This window comes from Peromyscus californicus, unplaced genomic scaffold, assembly GCF_007827085.1.
Source record: "Peromyscus californicus insignis strain IS unplaced genomic scaffold, ASM782708v3 Scaffold_4__1_contigs__length_199733344, whole genome shotgun sequence".
NCBI lineage: Eukaryota > Metazoa > Chordata > Mammalia > Rodentia > Cricetidae > Peromyscus > Peromyscus californicus.
Window position 1 is genome coordinate 131,403,435 of NW_026294562.1, and position 24,005 is coordinate 131,427,439.

Genomic DNA, 24,005 nt, shown 5'->3' on the forward strand with positions numbered 1-24,005 from the left:
AGGCATGATTAAGTTTCTACCTTGTCTTGTGACATTCATGTTTGGAGCACTGAGCAGCTGTAAGAAGCGTGACAACGAGGCGGCAGAGGATGCTCCCGCTCAGGCTGCAGAGGATGCTCCTGCTCAGGCATCCCACCGGACAGCCCCATCTGAGGGTGCAACAATGGCTGCCCAGCATCGGGCCCCAGAAGTGTGGCAGTGAGCCTTAGGAGAGCCAATCTCAGCTACCTGCCAGCCACAATCTCCTGAAAGCCTCTGAGAATACCCAGCTCATCCCAGTTGACACTCAGAACCATGACCGCTCGTGATACAGTGATGGCCGTGTTTTTATATTAGCAAGTTTTAGGGTGATGTGCCGTGCAGAAAGGTAATGGGACCAGACATATTTGGTTCTCAATGAAGATTTATTAAATTTATTTCAATAGCAAACAAAGGAAGGCAATGTTATCTGTATCTTTTTCTCCTTTTTGGTCTTCTATTGTATTTTGTTCTATCTATTTGGCTGTCTGTCTATCTATCTGGGTCTTTCTTCATACATATATAAAAGGCCTATGTTTTCTTGTGTATGTGTGTGCACAAAGAAACTCAATTTTTAAAAAATAGTAACTAACCACATTTCCTTGTTCTCTGCAGACTTTATTCCTTCATTCTGTAGTATCTTTGAGTCTTCTGTGTACTTTTTAGGTCATAAAACTAGGAACAAGATACTCTACCCCATGATGCTCTTGGCTCTGAGGTCACCTCATCTGGAAGGCACTGTTATTTTTGGCCACCTTCAATCCTTCTGGTCGCTGTTCCACCCATCTGCAGCAGGAGCTCCCACTCCCTTCCTTGGGCTGTCCAGGAGGTCTGCAGATAGCAGCTGCATCAGGAGCCTGGGGAAGACAGCAAGCAGGGTGGTCAGAAGAGCCATCAAGAAAACACAGCTTCCAGCCAGGCAGTGTAGGTGGCGAGGCACAGACCCTGTGGTCTGGAGACCTGCCTGGTTCCAAGTGGGAGTGACTCACACAATGGCGGCCAAGCAGCTGATAAAGAATGGAGACTGAAGGACACACAGAAACTGGACCATCAATTTTCCTCCGTCTTCTACGTGGAGGGGAGTCTGTTCCTTCTGCACCATCTCCAAAGGGTGTGCTGGAGCGTTACGCTCCCACAAGCCTGTGCGGCACCTGTCAATGGAGTCGCGCCCCTGTACAAGAATACAAGATTCCGGATGAACACAGACCTCAGTAGAGGAATGAAGAAGCCACCCTAGGAACTACAGACACGCTGCTAAAAGGACACTATGCAGGGTTGGCTGGCTACTCGAGCAACAGGCAAAACTGGGTCACCTCAGGTCAAGGAGAAAGCCCTACAACCCAAAATAGCTGCCCTCTCTGGCTGCCAGAGCATCTAAAATTATACCATTGAAGATTTATTTCTTTGCACGCCTCACCTTGGTTGGGGGCAGAATTGGGAAGGGACCCATGAAACGTCTTCACATGGAGGTGCAAAGGGCTTGACAGCCCCTCAGAGTTATTCAGGGTGGGGGAAAGGAGGGAAGTGTTGAAAGGCCAGGAACCAGGCAGAGGAAGTGCCAGCGAGGGACAGCAAAGGGCAACTTCTCCGATTTCAGATTTTCACCCAGAAGGAGCCTGGCCGGCAGCTACATCCTAAAACCAAGGCCCAAGCAATTTGCCAGTAAATTCGAACCATGCATGTAAACAATCCTAGTAATTTATTGAGATGCCTTTTAAATACATGATTATGCCAGGCTGAGCATGACTCTGCTTCAGATTGCCTCAGTAGTGGGGGGAGGGGGAACGTGTATATTAAGGATCGATTAAAAATAATCCAAGCGGCTACACAAGGAAATGGTATGTGCCACCGTACTGGAATGCAGTGGAGGGGAAGCCAAAGACAGGTAATCAGGTCAAAGTCTGGTTTCCAGGGAAGTGTTCACTCAGAACTTCAGGCGAGGATTCTGCCTTTATATGTAGAAGTTTGGATAACCTGACCCCAGAAGATTTAGCAGTAAACAATCACTATTTGAAATCTACCTCCAGTCCACTGTATCAACAAGTGAGAAACTCTTAAGAAGTCGACAAGGACCTCGGGACGATGAGTCCACCTTGCCTGAAGCTGGCTCTGAGAAAGGGCACTGTCAGGATGGTGGGCTTTCAGTAGAGGCAGGAATAAAAGAGGGAACTAAGAAAACTAGGAAGAGAGAAAAGGAAGAATGAAAGACCACATAGTCACTGCAGCTGTGGATGTGGTTTATGGTACATGCCTGAGGTAAATCCTGTGTAAGAACACCAGTTGCCACAATAACCAGATCTCAGAGTTGCAGGATATAGCTTAGTTGGGAAAAGTTAGAAAAGTATGCGCCCAGAATGCGCCAAATCCTGGGTTCAAGCCCCAGCACCACATACATGAACCTGGTGGCACACACCGATAATTCCAGTGCTTGAGAGGCAGATTCATGGGGACCAGAAGTTCAAGGTCATCCCTTGCTGTTTAGTGAATTTAGTCCAGCATGGACCACACAAGACTGTATCAAGAAACAAAATTTAAAATAAAATAAAAACCAAAGTTCTAAAATATTTGCACCATTTGGCAGTATATAAAGAACTTTCAGATAACAGCACCTAAATATTCGAATTCCCAAGAAAGAAGAAAACTTGCTTCCTTTTTTGATGAAGATGCTTTGGGTGGGAGCAATCAGGTGACCTGCCCAAGGTCATCTAGCTGCCTAGACAGAGCACAATCAGGTCTTGCAACTGGACTCTCACTGGCCAAATCTATTCCAACACTTGACTTGAAGAATTGCTCTTCCCAGGTCTAATGAGTCACTCACTAGGTGATCTTTGTAACTAAGATGACCTTTCTTAACCTTGATTCATTCTCATACTCAACAAATAATAAAGACAGAGCCACAGCTACCTCTGGGCACTAACTCATGTTCATGTGATGCCACACAAATGACTCATGGATGGCTGCGCCCAACTACCCCCTTTTTCAGAAAAACATTCCCTCCCCCAAGTACCATGCAATCTCACGATGTTCAAGTCCCTTCTCCTGCATGGTATGGAACCTGATATAATTTATGCATATGCTTGCATGCACATTAATCATTTGTAGATCACTTGTAATACTTAATACAATGCAAATGCTATGTAAATAATTGTAGTGCTACAGATTTTAGAGAAAAATACTGTAAGAAATTGGATCTGGTTGAAGGGATGTGGAGGGTGGATAGTTCTTTTACCCTGAAACTGCGTCTTATAAACTTACCATTTTACTGTCCACTCCCTTTTGAGAAAAAAATCAGGTCCCTCTGAACAATGGCCTAGTCTTATTCAAAGCTGTGTCTCCAAAATTGAAACAGTTCCTACACAAGTAGGTACTGGGTAAATATTTATCTAATAAATCACACTGAGTATCAAGGAAAGCTTTGGGGCCAATGCCTCCTATGTGTCCTGAGTAGCATAAAACCACTTAGTCAAATCACCTCACTTAAAACTATTATAAATGACAAAACAGAAAATGGTGAGGGAAGACGGGGTTTTCATAACTATTAAGAAGGTGCTGGGAGAAGTAAAGCTTTGTCTTTAACCTGTGCCACTTAAGGCAAGAGCTCCAGCCATGTTGGGCTGCTAAAAGGCAACAAATTTAAAACGAATAAAGGAAATATTTTTAAAGCAGCGTATAATGCACCTTTGGAATTCACTGCTGCAGGATATTATTGAGGGAAATAGTCTAGCAAGATTCAAGAAAGGATTAGACATTTATATGAACGGGAATAATATTGGCAGTTACACTAACTAGGTTAAAAAGTTACAAGGCATGTCCGTCCTGGGCTCCGGGGCATAACTGTGCAGCAGCTGAATGGGGAAGGAATTTCCCCTGTTGGGGGAGCATTGTGGAATTGACCAGATGCATGAATGCTCATATTTTTGCCATCTTCTATAATATAGGCAGAGAGCACTGCTGGGGGGGGGCATTTCTGGGGCAGACGACAACCGCCCAGTGACCTCTACACATGACACAGAAAGAGCACTCAAAGCCTCTAGGGATTTGCACCTGAGTTTTTTTTTTTTCCAATTTCAGAAACTGAGAATAGTAAAAATAATTTCCGTCTTCCAGATGATGAAACTATTTCATGAGATGGAGTCGTGGGATGGCCAATAATCTCATTAAAGGCCCAGAGAAGTGAGCCAAGAGGCTGGCAGCAGGCTTCCAAAGCCCTGTGCCTCAGAACCTTCTTGGAGCCTCACGCATGGGCATCTGCCCCCTTTTTGTGTCATCTAAAACTATTAATTATGTCTTACACACATGCTCTTACGCACAGGCATTGAACAAAGCTGCCTTTCTGTAGGTGTGCCAAGAAAAGCGAGTCTTAATACTGTCCACTCACCCTGATAAGCGTTTGTCTGCCAGTCAGTCCATCCTACTGCCAGGCACAGCCTCTGATTGTCGGTACGGTGTGCTAGGTGTTCTGTCACTCTCCTACTGAAAACCTGATGGCAGGTTTGAACTATGCATCAAAATCTGAGTGTCCATGTCAACACAGTATCCTATTCAACAAAATACTGATGGGCCAGAGAGATCGTCCATCAGGGGCAGGTGCTTGCCACAAAGCTTGAGAATCTGAGTTTGACCCCTTGAGTCTGAACCCACAGGAGAGAACTGACTCCTGAAAGTTGTCCTCGGACTACCACATGAACACAGTGGCACATACATTTGTGTGTGTGTGACACACAAATAAACAAATAGGGATTATAATTCAGAAGCATGCTATATTTAAAAATACTGAAACTGCATCATTTAGTATCTCTACAACCTTCAGCCATGGAAGAGTCAAATGCATTCTGAAGAAACTGTCTATGGTTGAGGCATTAGGAAAAGGGCCCCACTAAACTCACACTCCCCTCCCCCTGCTCTCTCTCTCTCTCTCTCTCTCTCTCTCTCTCTCTCTCTCACACACACACACACACACACACACACACACACACACCCCAAAAAAAACCAAAACAAAACAAAACACCTCGCTGCTGGCAAAATCAAAAGGGAATTTTAACTGAACCCCCCCCCCCCCACCAACCATCAATGAATCTTAAAGCAAATACATTCACCAAAGAGGTTGTTGATGTATGTGTTTCTCTGGGGGAAAGGGCCACAAATTCCATTAATATTTTCAGATATATTCTCACACAAAGTAAGTTTTAAAAACCACTGTGCTAGGACCCAGTCCAAAAGCAAAGTCTCCAGTGGGTCTCAACGCTCTCTTCACAGAGACCTTTGGACCTGCAATCTAAGAGTTGTTTCTTGGGGCTCCCTTTAACCGGCAGATTATCAATTAGATTCTCTTAACTGAAGATCATTCACACAGTGCCTACATCTCACCCAGAGGAAAGGCTTTAAATGCTGAAGCCTTGCTGCTCATAGCTACTGGACATTTTGTTAATTAGTTACAGATAAGCCCTTACAAGTTTGCCTGTTTTCCCTGGACAGAAGCTTTCCTGTGTGCTTTTTCACGTGATTAGTATATAATCTTATTATCATAAGATTAGAGGTAGTCTCAAAACCATTTTTTAAAGATTTAAGGGCTCAGGGTGTAGCTCAAGTTTGCAAACTGCTTGTCTAGCACGCAGGAACTCTTGGGTTCATTCCCTATGCTTGCACAAACGGGGCTCGGCAGTACACTCACGCAGTCCTAGCACTCAGTGGTGGAGGCGTGAGAATCCAAAGTTTAGGATAATCCTTGGCTACATACAGTTTGAGGCCAGCCTAAGACCAAAGAAACCCTGGGGAGAGACAGAGAGACAGAAAGAGAGAGACAGTGAGAGACAGACACAGAGAGGAGGCGGGGGATCTATTTGTTTGTTAGCACAGTTCTTGGGTCTTGCCAATGGTCCCTACAACAGCAATATGGGCACATCCATGTCACTACTCTTCATTAAGCAGTGAGAGTTAGTATTAATAAGGCAGGGGGAGAGAAAAATAGAAAATGACAAGGAAGAAAAAAGGGAAAAAAATCTACTTTTTTCTAAAGTGCGTGCTGGCCTTTGTGTGTTTCCTGTCTGTGGGGATGAGCATGTAAATCATACAGAGTCCCATTCTCAGGCCCGAAGCCAGGGCCCTTCCTGGGCCTTTCTCTCAACACTGCACTACCCCTCTCAGAAACAGCTCAGGGGTGGGGAGGTGGCTCAGGGGGTAAGAATGGTGGCTGAGCAAGTGTGAGGACTTCAGTTCCCACCCCAGGTCCACATGCAAAACCCCAGGTGAGGCCTTTCCAGCCTGGACTTCCAGCCCAGGGCTGGGAGCGGGAGGGTCAGGAAGATCACGGCAGCTTTAGATGGGAAGAAGAATCCTGACAACCACTTTCTCAGGCCTCTGCCTGAAGGGTACTCCCCCTTCTCCCTCTCCTTCCCTTCCTCCCCCCTCCCTATCCCCATCTGCTTCTTTCCCTCTCCCTTGCTCTCTCTCTCCCTCCTTCCCTCTCTCTCCATCTCCCCCACCCCCCACCCTTGTCCTACAGTTGCTGACTTTATCAATTCTGGCAGAATGAACAGAATGAAGTCAGAGAAGGGAAGAGCCTCCTGGCCTCCTGTGCAATCATCCCCGCGAAAGTCAGTTAAGCCCACTGTTAGTCAACAACGAGAAGGTCGAGGAAGCAGGACCAGTCCTAGGAGAAACGGAGCCTGGCGAGACCAACAATCAAACATTTCCCTGAGAGGTGGAAGAGGCATTGCGATTACGTGACCACAAGCCGCAGAGGGTGAAACCCGATGAGGCCTCTCACCTGAGCTCCGAAGGAATAATCTGGAGAAGCAGTTGCTTTGTGCAGCATTTCAAGAGCCTTCACTAATACCTGGCTTTGTGGGAAGATGACGGAGAAAGAGGAGAAAGCAAAAGCACTTTGGTCTTCAGTGCCGGATTTATTGTCTGGAAAAGGAGGAAAGCTAGACCATGCAGAAATGGAAACCTTCTGACTTGTGGGAATCAAGCAAACGGCTTCTTTCCTCCTTTGAACATCATTACCCTGCTAATGTGAGGCCTGGTCATTCACACAAAGTCTACACAGGCATTGTTCTAGAAGAAGCCCAGCCTTCCTGCTCATCGACACCAAAATTCTGATCGGAAGCTCTTCCAAGTTGATATGGGTGACACAGTTCTTTGGGTGGCTCCTTTAGGTCCATCACCATGAAGGACTTGCAGAAATGGCCCAAGTCCTAATTAGGTTTCTGCAGATGGTGTGGTGAAAAGTCCCAGAATCAGGCGCTGGCTAATGGTTCCACTGATCTCTCTACACCTACCAAAAAGTATGTCTAGAAGCATGCAACTTGGTCATGGTGGAAGAAATAAGGACTCCCATGATTTACTACCCGGGTAACCCTGTGCAAGCACACAGACTCTCTAGACCTTTGCACCAGATCCGTTAACTAGAGATAGTAACACCTACCTAACACAGTTGTATAGAGAGAAATACAAGGTCCTCTCCCAGGAGAAGCTGTATCTATCTATATGGGTATGCATTTACATGTATCTGTACTGAGTATTTCTTAAGATCAATTTCTCCTCTCCATCTTCGTAGCTCACAAGGTGATTTTTGAAAAAGTCAATCAAGAGAGGAAGGAAAGATACATATTTTCTTCTCCAACAAGTAAAAGCAATTAAACGTCAAATATTAACTGTTCCTGGGAGTAAATTTTTTTAATGGGTTAAAGGCTCAGCCATTATAGACCTCCAATATGTAATTTCTAAGAAAGGACCAGGTAATATATTTTTTTTAATTAAGTGGAAGATAAAATGCTAAAGCGATATATCCCTTCAGAAAGCACTTTTTTATCCATTTCCAGTGGTTTCCAATTGCATCATGCCTCTTAAGAGGACCAATTTGTTTAACATCACTTTATTTTTCAACCTTCACATGTGAGAAGCATTGATTTATGATTTCGCTGATTAAAGCAATGGTGTCTGAAGCAATAATGATTTCAATTATGGAACTTCCACCAGTGTGCATTATTCTGATTTTCCCTCCATTCTCACCACATTTTGATTCACTAAAGAAGGGGGCCTGAGTAGATGATGTAATTTTGAAAAGCCCCTGGACTAATTTAATATCAGAAAAGAATGTATGGACAGATGGACTGATGTTCCATTTTGGATTATGGGGATGTATTGTATTTTAATATGCTCTGACAAACTCTCCAACAGCTCCCCGGTGAGCCCCTACCTGATATCATTAGGGTTATTTAGTGCTTGGAGCCTGCTCAATCCCCACTGGAGCCACAGTGAACTCGTAGGAATGTGCACACTCCATTCACTCCACGTCTAGGGTCATGCTTTCTCTTTATGCTGGGCTGGAAGAAATGATTAAGCTTGTGTGTAGATTTTTAGCTTGTTAAAATCAATGGGGCATACTTGACACTGTCTTCTGATAGCAAGGGCCCCCGTTACTCAGTGTTTCACTACTCTAAAAAATTAATTAAATAAGTAAATTTTTTAGATATTGAGAAAATTAACTTTGAAGAAAGAATGTTTATTCTGGCTTACACTGACAGTAGCATCTGTCCATCATGATGTGATCTTGTTGCTTTGGGCTTTCGACGACAGAGAACATCCTGGTGGGAAGATGAGGCAGAGGAAAAACACATACAGCATCTAAAAGCAAAGAGAGATGCAGGGTCTGAGTATCCCCTTCCACGGCAAAACTCCAAATGACCTAGCTTCCTGACAGTAGACCCCACCCCTTAAGTGTCCCACAACTTTGCAATAACCGCATTAGCTGGAGGACAAGCCCTCTACAACGTGGGCTTTTGGAGGACACTTCAGATTCAAACAATAACACAGCATTGTCCCATAGACAAGACGGGTAAGTAGGACACTGATGCCAGGCCAGAGCCACAAACGAGGGCATGCCCCTGTGCATCAGTGCAGCGTGTGACCTAATGATGGGGGTACAATGAAGACATTATAAGCACAGCCTTGTCACTTCTTTGGCTGTCAAACTCTTGAGACAACGCATCCCAAGTAACTGAAAATTCTCCAGGAATCCTATGCTGGGAGAAGAAAAAGGCTAATAGCCTGGCATCAACCAGACAAGGAGCATGTCTTCCCTGAAAAGACTTCACATAGTTCAAACTACTTTGCAGACCACCTTAGAGGAGAAACTAGAGCCAAAATAATGATCATGGGCAGGACCACATCTTGACCAGGACCTGTCATGCACACCTCCTGCCTTCTATTTAAGCCTAAATGTCATGGCAAGACCTCAAAGATGGAGCTGGGGATATCGCCGCTTTGTTCTTCTCCACACATCTGTTCAGTGTGTGACATTGAACAAATCTCCTATAAGTGCATTTCACTATTAAATTGTCTCTTCAACTGGCCTATTGAGGATGAATAGTTAGACTTGGTTTCTTAGGGCTTCTAGGACCTGGGATCCGACCCTAACTCCAAGAATAAAGGCAGTCACATTTTTTAAGACAGAGTCTCACTGTATAGCCCAGACTAGCCTCAAACTATGTAACCTAGGCTGACCTCAATCTCCCAATCCTCTTGCCTCAGCCTTCCTAGTGCTTAGATTTCAGGCATGCACCAGTATTCCTGGCTCACCATTCATACCTATTAAAGGTGTCATCCAGTGAAGATGTGCTATCTGATAAGAGCTGCTACTCCTGTGTCCCAGGCAACTGTTGTCACAGGTGTCTGTGACCCACAGGGCCATACCTTCAGACAGTTCAAAGAGAACAAGAAATTCATAGTGTTATGTCAAGTTAAAGGTTTCCCATTTTTAGCATTAGCCTCACACTGGCCAAATGTAGCCTGCCTCTGGAGTGCTTCCTTATTTATGCATAAATGGCCATTCCATGCAGTTATCAGAAGGGTGTACATAGCAAGACATCATACTCTGTTATAACTCTATCAAAAATTGACAACTTTGAAGCCAGAGATAGAATTCAGTGAGTACGAGTACATGCTTCACAAGCATGAAGACCTATAGCCCCAGTGCTGTGGGGGACAGAGACAGAATGGATGGGATTTGATGACCATCAGCCTAGCCCCACGTTCAGTGAGAGAACCTGTCTCAAGGGATAGAACATGGACCTAGTGTCCTCCTTTGGCCTCTGCACCTGCACACACGTGTGCACATACACCACACACACACACACACACACACACACACACACACACACACACACATATTAAGAAAGTAGTCTTGGTCTGCTACATACCAAGAAACAGGTGTTAGACATTAAGGATGTAAAATAAAATACAAAACCCATTTTTTACCATCAAGAGCCTGGCATTCATATTTACAAGAATTATGAAGGATTTCAGGTTTAAAAACATTAAAAGAAGCCGGGCGGTGGTGGCGCACGCCTTTAATCCCAGCACTCGGGAGGCAGAGCCAGGCGGATCTCTGTGAGTTTGAGGCCAGTCTGGGCTACCAAGTGAGTTCCAGGAAAGGCGCAAAGCTACACAGAGAAACCCTGTCTCGAAAAACCAAAAAAAAAAAAAATTAAAAGAAAATGCCACCTAACATCAAAGCCCAATTTATCATATTTATTTTTAGGTGAGAACCTCCTTTGTTACCCTTCAAGTAAATTAGTTTGTTCCTATGCTCTGATTTGAAACTCCGTTTTAATTTGAGAACTGGTCCTGTGACTACCAACATCTGTGTAGGACACACTTCCATGAATGTCTCCAACACCAACTGGGAAGTAAAATTCTAGTCACACCATGATAAAGTTTTTCTTCATCAAATCAATGCTACAAATTTCTTATTTAAACACTGGTATTACTAAACTTTCCCATGTTTTAAACCTAGTTCTTAATCTCAGTGATTCTATTCTGCTATAGTTTTTATGAGAGCTGGCCAGCCAATGCTGTACCCATTCATCTTTCTGGAGAATCATCTTAATAATTTTTTTCAATTGAAGGAAGAGAAGCCCCAAGACACAAATAAAAGCATTCAAGGTCTAGTCACTGAGTTTGTAGCTTAGTGCTTGAAATATTGTGCCCAAAATTGCTTCTTGGAAGAAAATCGTATCACAGTTAAGATTCCTTCTCGTTAAACTTTATGATTGTTTCTCAGACTCTTCCTTGAAATACCTCAAAGTACTTCTCCTGAATTTCACATGGGCTCCCTTTTCTCCCTTACAACACTATTCTTTACTTCCTCTGAGGGCAATACCTAAATGCAAAGCTCTCAAACATCAGCACTGTGTGTAGAACTCAGAAAGAGCCATTGAAGGTGGTATGCTGTGCTGGGTAGATTAGAACACAAAATTTCATTCATCTTCTACCTTCTCTTGAGGGCAAGAGATCGATCTTATTTCCCTCTTCACATAACATTGCCAACCACACCTTGGCATGTATCTCCCTTATCCTTACTCTTCCTGCTACCCATCCCCATAGCAACCATGAGAACTTCTCCCCAGAGAAATTCATTCAGGCATCAGTTACATACTGTACCTGATCTGGATGCTGGAGAGTGTGGAGCATCTACATCTTTTGACATGATTTACCCTGCTGATCATTCTTATGAGATCGCTGGTTTTTTACTTGATTTACACTGTTGATCATTCTTATGAGATCGCTGGCTTCCTTAGAAGTAAGTCTCTTTGGCAAATCTTCTCCAGAGCCTTCATGTGAAAAAAGAAGAAAAAAAAAGATTGAGAAAGGAGTGACTTGCCCAGGTCTATGGCTCTTCCCTGTAATTTGTGGTCCCATGTTCCCCTCTTTTGCTCTTGCAGTCATTACCTACAATAGTTCTTATCTTGGTTAGATTTCTATTGCTGTGATAAAACAACATGACCAAAAGCAACTCGGGGAGGAAAAGGTTTATTTGGTTTACATGTCCCAGTGACAACCCATCACTGAGAGAAATCCAAACAGGAACTCAAGGCAGGAACCCAGAGGCAGGAACTGAAGCAAAGGCCATGGAGGAGTGCTGCTTACTAGCTTGCTGCTTTACCTGCATGTATTTATGTACACCATGTACGTCCCTGGTATCTATGGAGGATAGCAGAGGGCACTGGATGCCCTGGAACTAGAGTTACAAATGACTGAGCCACCATGTGAGTGATAGAAGTTGAACCTGGGTTCTCTGCAAGAGCAGCAAGTTCACTGAACTGATGAGCCACCTCTCCAGCCCTTCATCTTTCAGTTTTATACAGCCCAGGACCCTATGCCTAGAGGTGGCCCCGCCCGCAATGAACTGGGCCCTCCCACATCAATCATTAATCAAGAAAATGCCCTACAGACTTGACTACAGGCCAATATGATGGAAGCATTTTTTTTCCAAATGAAGTTCCTTCTTCCACGATGACACTAGCTTGTGACAGGTTAACAAATATCTAATCAGTACAATTTTTAAACAAGAATTTTACTTCAACCTTATCTTCAACAGAAAAGACCTCTGTAACCCAAAGTCTGGACTGCTCCAAAGCCCAACACTTTTTGAGCAGTGACATGAGGTCACACGTGGAAAATCCTGTGCTTAATTTTTTATTATGTGACAAGTCACAAACAAAATGCAGCTGCAGTAAACATTTGATCCAAAGTATACAGAAAACAAAGCTCCCTTTAGACTTGAGTCCCATCCCCCAAACAGCTCATTACGTGTCCACAAATGTTCCAAAATAAAAATAAAGCCTGGGATAGTTTTAGTACCCAGCATGTCACACAAAGCCTGCCCAACCACCACTTTGAAGACTTAATGAAGACTTGTTCTGTGTGAATCCCTAACCATCTCCAGGGACTGAACAGTGTGAACAAGTAGCATCTGATATAGATACCATCACCTGCCAAGGGTTCCTCCCCGTGGACCACTACACAGAGCAACCATAGCCAGAGACGGCAAATATGCTCATCTGAGCTCCTTGCCATCCAGAGAGTCAGTCTGGCTAGTTCTCACTTCAGGTAGACCTAGATCCCATGGTGTTAACTTCAGAGATGATTTTATCTAATTCAGGATGCAAGTAACAGGGGAAGGGGTGCTGATCAATTGCATCCAGGACAAATATTTCCTGAGTTATGCTTCAGGTGAGTTCATTTGTCACTGTGGTCTGCTTTGAAGCTCCATTTACACTTGAGGACTAGTCCTGTAAATATCAACACTCACACAGGGGCCATTCCCACGAAAACTTCTAACAGCAGTGGACAGTGGTGTCCTGGGCCCCAGAAATGAGACCCATATGCATATAGCTGAATGAGTCCAAGGAGCTGATGTGATGCACTGATGTCACCGCAGACATTAGCTCTGTCATGCTCCTAGAACATTTAAGTTGATCACAGATACACATTGAAAATACTAGCTACAGTCTATATGTATTTTCAATACCCTTGTAGACCAATGGTGCTCAATAACTTGAGCTGGAGCTATAAGTGGTAACCAAACCCATTAAAGAAGTTAGGGGTGTTTTTTTGGGGGGGGGGTTATTGTTATTGTTGTTTTTTTAATGTGGTCTTCCAGGAAGCTGCCTCTGGACATAACTACAGAAAATTAACACAATAAGTAAAGCATTATAGAACAGCTATTAACTGATTACACTAATAAAAACCAAATGGGGGCCTCGAGTCTACCCCTCTGGGAAAGGAGGACAGATAAAATAAACAAGGTAAACTGTAGAGTAAAGGATAATTGATTTTAAACAATAATAATGCAGTTACCTCCCACCACATTAAAAAAAATAGATTTCAACACGCGAGGAAAGATAGAAGAAAGTTGTTCGTATCCTTCCTCCCTAATATTTAAGTTTCACCCTAACAGGGATGCTTCCCGAGGCTAACAAATTGGAGAAATTAAGAAGTGCTGACAAGTTTCTTAAAGGACAGGCACCTGGGCACAGTGATTTAATATACCACTTTATCAGGAAAAAAAACACGGTCTCCACGTGCAAAGGACTTGCTCCAGCAGCGTAGGACAGCAAGTCAGGCTCAGGGAAAACTGACAGGCGGAAGAGGGGAAGCAAAACTAAGTTCCTCCTGTGGTGGGCCGAAGTTTAAGTCCAACCCCACTACGTCTCTTCCTGTTACCTAAATCCTAAAATCCTTCAGCGTAAGTGGGATCGGCTCTAGGAAGAGAAGGGTCTTTATGTTCCATTTTCTGACACAGCATCCACGTACCTACCTGCCTTCGAATCTAATAGTCCTAATAGTAACCATAGTGAGTGCGTGCTGGGTGACATGTGTCAAACTAAACGCTTAATGGGAGTTGTCGCTAATTCTTGCATTATCTCACAATTTGTAGGTGAAGACATGCAGGCGGAGGGTGACACGGTGACATGCTCAAGGCCCCACCATCATTAGTCCTCGCCGGCTCCAGAGGCGTCTGCCAGCCTGCCTCAACCCAGGTACCCCAAGCTTCATTAGCAACTGTTGGTGTAGGAGTCTTCTCTTTTCCTCCTGCGTCTCTTCTCGCTTATTGTTTCGTGGAACCAATTCTTTTTGCATGGCATATGCAGAACTCTGGGTTATTTTTACTTCCCACTGGCAAAAAGTCAGCAAATTCAAATGAAATGATAATTTCCATGTGAGAAAATAGTTTAGCATTTCCTTAAAATGTGAAAATATAAAATCTTATGCAAGACACTAACTTTTCAGTTGGCAGAAAATAGCCTGGTGGTTTCACATGAAATAAAACAAGGGCAGCTCAGATCTTCACGGCCTGAGAATTAAAGGCGAGGCTCTACTACCAGGGAACAATGGGTATTTAGGCACGAAAAGAAGAATCAGTGATATATGCAGGAGGTGTCTGCATACAGAGACAACACTCCGGTATAAAAAGGGTCACACTTATTCAATATTTGGAAAAAAATGGCCCGGGAGGCATCCAATGTGACAGCCAACGAACAGAAGGCTCAGGAAGGGAGATTTAAAGTTAAATAGGGTGGGGGGATCCAAACACAAGAGCTTACCAAAAGCATAATGTGTTGGGGTCTACACTCTTGCTAGCAAAATGTTAGAGACACTACCAATGAGGAATACTTGGAATAACATAGAGGTTCTTGCCTTGAAGTAAAACAGAAAAAAAATATATAGAAATTGCACTTTTTAGGGAGTATGGGGCACAGAAAACTCATTGTCTATGGGCGATAATATTATCTGTCTGTAGAACTCAAAAAGAACCAAAATGAAGAAACCAGTCAAGTTTCAAACACAACAGAAAACGTACAAACAATAACTTTCCCCAGAAAACAGTAATAAAATATCATAGAAAATTTACATGCAGAAAAGCAATGAGCGTGAGAACGTTGAAGAAGAAGAAAGTCCAAATGTAAAGAAGGACACATGAAAAGATAAATGAGAATGCATGAGATAACTCAGAATTAGAAACCTTAGATTCCAAACCATTAATGTACAAACGCATCCTCTCACAGTTCGAATTTAAAGATGTCTTTTTGTTGTTGTTGTTTTGTTTTGTTTTTCGAGATAGGGTTTCTCTGTGTAACAGCCCTGGCTGTCCTGGAACTCACTCTGTAGCCCAGGCTGGCCTCCAACTCAGAGATCCACCTGCCTCTGCCTCCCGAGTGCTGGGATTAAAAGGGTGTGCCACCACCACCTGGAGAGTTCAGTGAGGGCATGATTCTCAGGGAACTCCTCAGTGAGGGAGAGCTTACCAGATAGGGAAGGACACTTAAAATGACAAAAGGGGAAAGGATGGGGGAAAGGGAAGATGAAAAGATAACGAAATAAAATATGGAGACATAGGAAGAGGGCTATTAGCAGACAGCTCCTAGATCAGTATAGAGAAGTAGTTTTATCAAATGAATTCTTACCACAAGGACCAAAACAGACTGAGAGACTTAAATGGTCTCCAAGGTGTTTTTTTTTAAGTGCCATTATAAAAGCACTAGAAGAAAAAGCAGGTTCACAAGACCTCACCCTGAGACACACACAGGCCTAGTCAATCCCAGAAGCAGAGGAGAGAGAAGAGCAGGGAGCAGGTGACATCTGCATTCACAGATGTGCGTAGACGTATCAACAGCTAAAAGCTTAGACAGAACAGTGTCCCCAATATCAGATAGTGAGGGGTATGTTGTTGGTTGTTTTTTACTTTTTGGCTCTTTGTTCTTTTGGGGGCCCTGCCACCAACCTACAAAATAAATACCCACACGGAGGTGGAGGCTTATTATTACTTAGAAGTGCCAGGTCTTAGCTTGGCTTATTTCTAGCCAGCTCTTCTTAACTAAAAGTATCTCATCTATCTTTTGCCTCTGGGCTTTTACCTTTCTCTATTTCTGTATACTTTTTACTTCTTACTCCATGGCTGGCTGTGTAGCTGGGTGGCTGGGTGACTGGGTGGCTGACCCCTGGAGTCCTCCTTCTTCTCTCGCTCCTTGATCTCTCTCCCAGATTTCTCCTTCTATTTATTCTCTCTGCCTGCCAGCCCTGCCTATCCTTTCTCCTACCTCGCTATTGGCCATTCAGTTCTTTATTAGACCAATCAGGTGTTTTAGACAGGCACAGTAACACAGCTTCACAGAGTTAAACAAATGCAACATAAAAGAATGCAACACAAGTTTGCATCACTGAAACAAATATTCCACAGCATAAACAAATGTAACACATCTTAAAATAATATTCTACGACAGGGCTAATAAATTTAAGATTGAGTGATTGAAATGATTGATTTATTGATTTTTTGAGACCTGGAACTGACTGTCTGCCAGGCTGGCCTTGAACCCTGAGCAATCTTCCTAACTCAGCTTCCTGAGCCCTGGGATTACATATTAATGTTACATATTAATAATAAACCCAATATTGCATTTTTTTATTTTTTTTTAACATTTTTTTCCTTTAATTTATTTTAAATGTGTAATTTAAAATCACCATAGAACTGGCAGGCACAAGTTAAGTAAAAGCTTCAGAGCACATAATCACACTCTGTTCATAAAAACAAGGCAGGATCACTAAGAAAGGCAAAGGAAGCTGGGTGTGGCAGTACACGGCTGTAACTCTGGTAACATGAGACTGATGGAAGAGGGTTGCTGAAAGTTCAAGGCCAGCCTGGGCTATCTACTGATTCCAAGCCAACCTGGGCTACACTTTGAGACTGTCTTTAAAAAGATCTGCAATCCCATTAAGTGTGAAACAGTAAGAAGGCATATGAACATTCGAGGGCATCTCTGCAAATAGGAGGGAAGGAAGGAAGGAAGGAAGGAAGGAAGGAAGGAAGGAAGGAAGGAAGGAAGGAAGGAAGGAAGGAAGGCAAGCAGCCAGGCAAACAGGCTTCCACCCAAGAGTCTCACCTATAGCAATGTATCCAGAAAAATAGAGATACAAGGTTTTACAAAAGCAGCAATTACAAATGCCATGATAGGGCTGGGATGTAGCCCAGTGACAGGACGCTTTCCTAGCATCCATAAATCCCTGGATCTAGTCCCAGCATCACAACCAAATGGCATAACTACCTAGACCAAAGAATTCCAGGACCTACATGTAAAGATATAATGATGATATAAAACATGCTTAAAATAGTATTATCACTATGTGCAAATATTTATTACAGCTTACAAAAAGGAAAAGCATTTATAGATCAATGGACTATATAGAACAGCCTAAATGTCAATTTTTAAAAACATGCAAATTTACTTTTATAAAAAGGAAACTAGATGTGGTTGATACATACTGGTAATCCTAGTGTTTGGGAAGTGGAGGCAGGAGGATCAGGAAGTTCAAGGTCACTCCCAGTCATGGAGTGAGTTCAAGGCCAACCTGGCTTACATGAGACCTTGTCTTAAGAAGACAGAAAAAAATCAGATGGAAAAGGTCAGGATGTATATACCAACATGTTAGCAATAACTACATCACAGAGGCAGGAGCAGAGGTACTTGGGGTTACTTCATCATGGTTTCTATCATTTCTAAATATTCTCCCCCTGGATGCATATTCTTCTGGCTACCCAGAGAACAGTAACTTGCTCTTCCTGACTTGTCTGGAGTTTCAGCAGAAGGAAACAGCCTGGAGTGGGTGCTGGAAAGGATGAAAGGGGACCATGGACCACCACAAGGGTTTTTGTATTGCTCTGACTCTATGTCTCTCCTTATTCTGATTTATCTTTCCTTCTTCATCTGTTGTCAGAACGTTTGCTGTCTCTAGCACCATTTCATTGGCTCGTCCTGTGAGTGACAGGTCAGAGTGTCCCAAGAATCCTTAATGTATTTTGTGTCAGGGGCCTGTGGGTCAGTAAGGTTATTAATAAACAGCGCCTCTTGTTCTAATTTTGGTCCCTCCTCTCCACCATGCCTCCCCTGCTGCCCTGCTTTTCCTTTCGTTTCTCTTGTCTGATCCTTTTCCCCTCCTCCCTGACACAAAGCTTTCGGCCTTCATTCGAGCTCAACCTTTGGCATTTTTCCCATAATGCTTTTTGGATGAGGCTGGTCCTGTTACGTTTTTTCACGGAGAATTTAATTTTTAAGAAAATGCTTGGTGTCCTAAATCAATTTGATGCAGCTCATGCACTCCTGTGATATCACATGCAGGGGAGAAGGAAGGGACACCAAAAACTGGGGGCAAAATGTGAACAAAAAAGGGAGGGGGTACCTTGTTTTTCTCAAGGATTTCTCTTAGGCTGGATGTACACAAAATCGGGCAGAACTTGAGAGTCTAAGTAAACATGGAGAGACGTGAGGTGAGAGGTAGAATACAGATTTCTGCCTTAATATTGTTCTACACGGTTGATAACATGTAAATAACAAACCTAGTGTCACGTGTGTAGGCTGTGACCTTGGCATTTGTTAGCATTACATGGGGAGTCTTAGATTTGGATATACGGACATCAACTTTATCTCCCATTTAGAGATTGATTGATATCCTGAATTTATGGTCATAGTAAGCCTGCTTTTTCTTTAAAAAAAAAATTTAGGCACATCTTATTTATTTATTTTGTGAGTGTGGGATGTGAGGAGCACTCTTTCCAAACACATGCAGGGGAAGGTCAGAGGGCAATGGGCAGGAGGAGTCTCTCCTTCCACCATGTGGGTCCTGGGGACAGAACCCCTGTCATTAGGTGTGGTGGCTTAACTTGCTGAACCATCATACTGGTCCATGTTGTTCTATTTCTGCTGACGTTATTATACAAATAGAAATTGCCACATTACAATCATCAATCTTTCTCTCTCTCTCTCTCTCTCTCTCTCTCTCTCTCTCTCTCTCTCTCTCTCCACACACACACACACACACACACACACACACACACACACACACACATACACACTCACACACACTGAAAGTGCCTTCTGCAAACATGCTAATTTGAGCTGTTGCTTTCTTCTTTAAAAGAAATACATGGCGCTGGGCAGTGGTGGCGCACGCCTTTAATCCCAGCACTCGGGAGGCAGAGGCAGGCAGATCTCTGCGAGTTCGAGGCCAGCCTGGTCTACAGAGTGAGATCCAGGATAGGCTCTAAAGCTACACAGAGAAACCCTGTCTCAAAAAAAAAGAAAAAAGAAAAAGAAAAAAAAGAAAGAGATACATGGCTGCATCTATGCAGAGAGCTCGCAGGGAATTACATGTACCAGTTTCCCTTAACAACAATAAAGCAATGCTTTCATACAGGAAACTATGCAAAAAATCCCAAGATTCTATGTTGAATTATTCATTTTTTTTTTTCAAATTAACCCATTGTACTTTTTTCAGAGTCAAGAACACATCATTTTTTAAAAATATGACTCAGTTTCAGCTGCTTCCGGACCCAGCCTGGGGTCCACAGGTGGTGGGACAAGAATAGAGGGTGGTGAGTCTCCAGCTACAGTTCTTAATGCTCCGGGGATAAAATTTCTTCTGAAAACTGGCAGCCTTTTTGTTCTTCTTCAGCCTTTCTAACACACAGCCAGGTCCCTCTGTTTAGCTGGGCCTGCTGTGGTCACGACCGAACCGGACGAAATTTATGCCGCTGAAAACTCCCATTGATGTCCCTCCCCAGCACAGTCAGTGGGAGCTGTGGGTATGGAAGCGCAGAAGATCTTGGCCTGCCCACTGTAATCGCATCTCTGCCCTTGGAGATTATGGGTATGATACGGGTGAGTGTAATGGATAGGGCCGTCTGTGTACAAATTCCAAGTGACTTGCTACACCCCTTTCAGATGGTTGCTGTCAAAAGTATTAGCACGTTACACACACAACAACTGCGTATCATGTTACCTGTGGCCTCTGCTTCCACAGAAAAGCTCCTCCCATACCGGGCAGCAGGTGAGTTCGTCGGAGGGTACCTATTGAACACGTACAAAACAAAGGAGTTTCACTCTTTGAGCTCCACTGTAGTAACATAGAAATACCCAACCTGTCTAAATTCGCAAGGAAGGGAATTCAAAGAGAGCTGCCTGTGAAAAGATGTCTCTAAAAGACTGACACTCCTAGCATGATGAGAAGTTGATTTAACACACAGCTGTGAAAGGGATGAGAGAATTGTGCTGCCGTGGACTTACTCAGGAACTCCCAGGTCGCAGCTTCAGTTGGTGTTTACAGAAGGGAAGGACGGCGCAGAGACGCCCACGCGGAAGATGACACTTTCGACAGTTTTCTTCCAAGCACGTATTTTTAAGTGCGTCTTCCTATGGCCTAGAAATGTACAAAATTTAAGCAAAATAAAGATCTACAAAAGACTTTTTCTTGTTCAGAAATTCTAGCATTCTTGTTCAGGTCCTTTTCATGTTAAAAATACCTCACATTTTTTTTGCGCAGCCTACTAAAGGCACAGCCTGAGCAGAATACATTCTCTGAATTCAGACTGGACTTGCATGCAGGACTTCTCTGGTTTCCTCAGCCGAGTAGAGACACAATAGTTTGGCCTTGGTAAAGATACTTGGTTTGGGGCTGGGAATGTAGCTCAATGGCAAAATACTTGTCTAGCATGTACAAGACCCTACTGGTGTTCTCCCATAGCAAAAAAAAAAAAAAAAAAAAAAAAAATCACCATGGAGGGGCCCAATATTCAACATACATGCTTCTCTTTCCATGGCCAAGATTACCTCTTTTTTTGTTTTGTTTTGTTTTCGTTTTTTTTTTTTTTTTTTTAAAAAAAAAACAGGGTTTCTCTGTGTAACAGAGTCCTGTCCTGGAACTTCCTTTGTAGACTAGGCTAGCCTCAAACTCACAGAGATCCTCCTGCCTCTGCCTCCCGAGTGCTAGGATTAAAGGCATGCACCACCATGGCCGGCTCAAGATCACCTCTTTATTATTAGGGTTTTTTTTCTTTTTTTCTTTTATGTGTGAGTGTATCCATGCGCATGAGCCACAGTACATGTGTGGTGCTCCAAAAACAACCCATGGAAGTCTGTTTCCTCCTTCCACCATGTTGGTCCCAGGGAGCAAACTGAGATCATCAGGCCTGGGAGTATACACCATTAACTGCTGAGTCTTCTCTCTAGCCCAAAATTGATTGATTGATTGATTGATTGATTGAATAACATATTGAATATCTGTTAGCATTAGAAACTACAAAGCTGATTAGATTACCTGCTGTAGATGTAATTCTAAACGGTCTTATTAAATAAGAAAAATGGAGCCAAATAAAGAGTTAAAAGCCCAGAGATCAAGCAGTAGCCAAGAGCTAAGACCACCTTATCTTACCACTCGCTGCTGTCCTTCCCCTGAGCAAGAGACCTTCTTCCTGTGTCCTGTCTTTTTATTGCCTTTCTGTTCTGTCTTCTCATTGGTTCTAAACCCAAACCTCCAGGTCTCAATAAAGTATCACCATAACCTGCTGCTACCACTATGGAAATTATTCATTCAAAAACTCAGAATATTGACAACAAATACATTTCTTTATCTTTCAGAAGATAGTTATAAACAAGACATTGCCCTCATTCTTAGGATTCAGTCTCAATTTATCTTATCTTTATAGTAAATAATGCACATCATGTCCCAGGCACTAACGTAAGTGCTTTGTATATGTTAATTTATTTAATTATTAAAATAAGTGCATAAAGTAGTTCTACCAGTATCTCCATTTTACAAATGGAGAAACTGAGTCACACATAAATTAAGATGCCAGCAGGCATGGCGTATTGGCAGGCCCAGGATTTAAATCCAAGCAAATCTCACTTTGGAGACTATTCTGTTAACCACTCCTTAAGAGCTGACAGAGTCAACATGCACTCATTTTTACCATAAAAACCCTGCAAACTCCAGAAACCCTGATATGCCCAAAATTTAGTTTAGGAATTGAGCAAAACTATGGGGGCAGGGGGATTAGTGTTAGTCGGTCTGTAAAGCAACAAAAGATGAGAGTGATAGATTCTAGAAGCTCCCAAAAATCCAAAGCAAACTGAAATTTAATGGGGATAAACATGAAACACTCTTAAAAGCATTAAATCCCCTGTACATGCCCAAGATGATTGGCATCTGACTCCAGGATGTAGGGGTTCTTTCCCATGAGGGGCTCTGTTTAAAGCCAGTAACAGGACAGACGCTGTCTGTGACGGTCACAGAAGTTCTGAGTATTTTGTTTGTTTCAAGAGACCTCTTAAGATACTCTGGCAACCCAAGCCAATTCCAGAAAGCCATAGGCCTGGTCCTGTGGGGAGCTAGGAAACGGAGCCAGTAAAACAAAAACCGTGGGTTCAGAAGTGTGCCTGTTATTTTTAAGTATTGACAATTTTCTCCTAGGGAAAAACAGCTCTGATGCCTCTGAGGACAGACTCCAGCCCAGTGTGATTTCTGCTCCCATACACAACCAAAGCCATCAAAGAACAAACGTTTCTAACACTGGTGGCTGTAGGAGTGACCCTTCCCCTCTGTCTCTCTAGTGGCTGCGGTCCAGGCCTTCACACATGTATGTTACCTGCTTGGAATCTGCAATTCACCAAATCTACCTTCATTTCCTTGAATGGCTGTCTGTCTCCAGAACTCTGGCTTCAGCAGGAACCTGAAACAATGTCTCCCAAGCCTCAGCCCACAGGTAGGTGTCCACACCTTCTTGATTCTGTTATAGAACCTTAAATTCAAACAAAAACATTATTTAAAGACTGTCTGTTTCACAGGTAAAGGAATATCAGCATGCCAAGTAACCGTGTAGAACTGTAGATGTTATCTCTAGTGTCACACAGAATTCCTGCTCACATCAGAGTAGGCACTTCGACAGGATCCACCTTAGCATCACCACACAGCAACTTGGTCCTAACCTTATTCTAGGAAATTGGTCTGGTCCCCAGTGGCCACCCTATCATTTAGCTGAGAGCTTACTATCATTTCTAAGTTAATTTGGAAGCTAATTGTGAATGTCAGGGGTTCTGACATTGTAGAGAATGGTAAAATGTTGAGATAAGCCAGGATCAGAAAAACCCACCGTGGAAGAAGTTGGGGTTTTGTAACCAGATGGATGTTAAAGTATGAAGGGCTGGAGCAGTATCGTTTCCTTCAGTGTCACTGAAGGACGGGATCAAAATGTCTCTAAGAGTCCACATCCCAGGTTCAATCTAAGTTCTTCATCTCAGTGTTTGTTTTTATGAATTATGCACATGCATGTGTCTGTGTGAGGCTGTGTGCACATGTGTGCAAGTGCCTGCGGAGATCAAAGGCGTTGGAGACCACTCCTGGAGCTGGAGTTACAGGGAGTTGTGAGCTACCCCTCCACATGGGTGCTGGGAACTAAACGTGGGCTACCTAACAGAGAAAAGAAGCTCTCTTCATTGCTAAACTATCTCTCCAGTTCCTCATCTGAGTCCTTCCAAAGGATTTTAGAGGACTGGGGAGGTGGTTCAGCAGGTAAAATTTCTAGCAAGCTTAACAAATTTCAATTACTGTGTAAAAAGCTGTGTGCACCCACCTGTACTCCAAGCACTCTTAGAGGGAGATGGGCAACAGAGGAAGGACATTCACTCAGACATCAGGCCAGTAGTATACAAATGCAGTACAGAAACAAGAGAGACCCTGATTCAATGAGGTAGAAAGTGAGAACCTACCCCAAGAGAGAACCTACCCCAAGTTTTTCTCTAACTTCCCCATGCGCCCTATGGTTCTTTCTCTCCCTCTCTCCTCTCTCCTCCCTCCCCCTCTCTCTCTCACACACA

The 24,005-nt window shown here is 43.3% G+C and overlaps 1 long non-coding RNA gene across 4 annotated transcripts in view; it reads right to left on the bottom strand.

Annotated features, from left to right (window-relative positions):
• LOC128093947 (uncharacterized) overlaps positions 1-24,005 on the bottom strand; it is a 48,509-nt gene that overhangs the window by 1,300 nt on the left and 23,204 nt on the right. For 2 of the 4 annotated variants that reach the window (XR_008212805.1, XR_008212803.1), the window contains 7 exons: positions 22,809-22,930; positions 20,421-20,553; positions 20,137-20,204; positions 11,464-11,633; positions 8,539-8,646; positions 1,008-1,189; positions 416-875 (listed from right to left, as the gene is read on the bottom strand). This is a non-coding gene — a long non-coding RNA (uncharacterized LOC128093947). Of the gene's footprint in view, positions 1-415; positions 876-1,007; positions 1,190-8,538; positions 8,647-9,609; positions 9,715-11,463; positions 11,634-20,136; positions 20,205-20,420; positions 20,554-22,808; positions 22,931-24,005 lie in introns of those variants that run through there. The other 2 variants (XR_008212806.1, XR_008212804.1) reach the window with 2 other exon arrangements.